The sequence below is a fragment of the Pyxicephalus adspersus genome, chromosome 3, assembly GCF_032062135.1.
Source record: "Pyxicephalus adspersus chromosome 3, UCB_Pads_2.0, whole genome shotgun sequence".
Classification (NCBI taxonomy): Eukaryota; Metazoa; Chordata; class Amphibia; order Anura; family Pyxicephalidae; genus Pyxicephalus; species Pyxicephalus adspersus.
In genome coordinates this window covers 96,600,529-96,602,482 of record NC_092860.1, presented here as the reverse complement: position 1 = coordinate 96,602,482, position 1,954 = coordinate 96,600,529, and positions in this window count along the sequence as shown.

Here is a 1,954-nt window from a genome sequence, read left to right as displayed (position 1 = left end):
TTTAGCTACTGAAATAGACACCCTTGTGAAACAGCGTGCTTTATGATCCTTCTCTGCAGGCGGACTTCACTTGAACTTCCACTAGTATTTATTTTGGACAATAACAGCTTTTTTTGGTAAAATACTAGAACGCTAATCCCCACAAAAATGTCATTGCTAGAGATTTTTCCTTACTTCCTGGCTTCCTGGTGACTATATTGTCACAGGCATTGGAAACACGGTGATGTATACCCAATGAGATGTTTTTGATCCTCCTCTATTTATAAAAGATTGGCTGAAATTACACTTCCAAATCCAGTTCCAACTGGAGTACTGCTGTATGGGCTGATCTAAAGAGAGATTCAGTATCCATATTTAAAAATACAAATTATTTCATGATCCTTTGATCTAATGTGTAGATGGATTTACTTGCACATTTACATATATTTTTCAAGTTTAGCTTTTATTGCAGCGAGGAAATAAAAATATGGCTTTTAACATACACATTATTACTTTACCCATGCAAGAACACCTGCAATGTATTGATTGTATTACCTCTTTTTTACCAGATATTTTAAAACATTACAATTTTAGAGACACTTGAATTTTTTTAAAAGTTGTTATTTACATTTAATCAATGCTATTGTCGATAAATTCTAATTTTAGCCCGTAGACCAGCCGTAGCCCCCCCTTTGCGTGGGAAGGTAATGGTGTGTTCATAGCAACTTGTTAAGTGTACTGAGAATTCTTTACATTTTTCTTTGAGTGTGGGTTCACATTTTTAAATGAATTCTTTTACAATTGTATATGCATTCAGAAACCTGTTCCCTTATTGAAGTCATGTGTGCTATAATTTTTATATTATAGTAAAATGCAGGGGGTCTGAAATGTATTGGGTAACCTAGATAATGTTCATTTTGAAGACTTTCATCATGAAGGTTTGTCTGTCTCATAGAAAAGGGTGATCAAGCAGCAGTTCTAGAGCTAAAATAACACATATAAATGATTATCCATAATAATATTATAATGTAATTTGATCAAAAAGCATTTTCTTTATTCAGTCACAAATCAGTATAGAGAGTTCCAAACAGTTAACCGTAAATTTGGAAGATGTTTTTTTTCACTTTAGATGTAGGATGAAGTTGATGTAGGTGTCCCTGTTTGAGAGGTCCTTGAAAAGGAGATATATCCCTTTCTGATGCACCAGTCTGAAAAGAAACTGGGAAAAAAATCACCCCAATGGGAACACAGATAACATGTAAAGTGAGGAAATTTTAAAATCTCTGACAAGTCTATTGTTGTCTGTGGTTTTTTTGAGAAGATTTCACTGCTCTGTTGCCTACTGTTCTCTTTTCTGGAGGCTCTAACGTGTAGATAAATAACCTTGCCTCCACCAATATAGCTGCCTCTGCAAAGAAAAACAGTTCCAAGACATGGTAAGTCCATAATGGGGAAAGATCAGCTTCAGGAAAGCTACAAGCAATTCTGATTTCTTAATTTTGGGCACCCAACGTTCAGGTATTCTTGGGTCCAGGATTCAAGACATTTGGTAGCAAATAGCAAAGACTTTAAAATCCAATCTTGGAAATGTATATTAGATTCGCTGAATCACCCAGCTTCACTAATGAAAGTGTATTCTCTACAGCAGGGGTGTCAAACCTAAATACAAAGAGGGCCCAAAATTAAAAACCAAGTCGGGGGCCAAACTTGAAAATTATTGAAAAAATTTAGGACGTTTTTCCTTCTCGTTAGATGTAAAACATTTTCATATGAAAACAGAGGTTTTGCTTAACACACATCTGGAACAGGCATAAAATAGAGAAAGGAGGCCTCAGAATTTTTTTTTTATTTTACCGCATGATAGAAAAATAAAAAGACCACAATAAGCTATGCAGAAGAGAAGTCTTTTGGATTTTGTTTGTCCTGGAGTGACAAAACTTTCACTTTTGTGTAATCTGCATGGTTATAGGTAGTA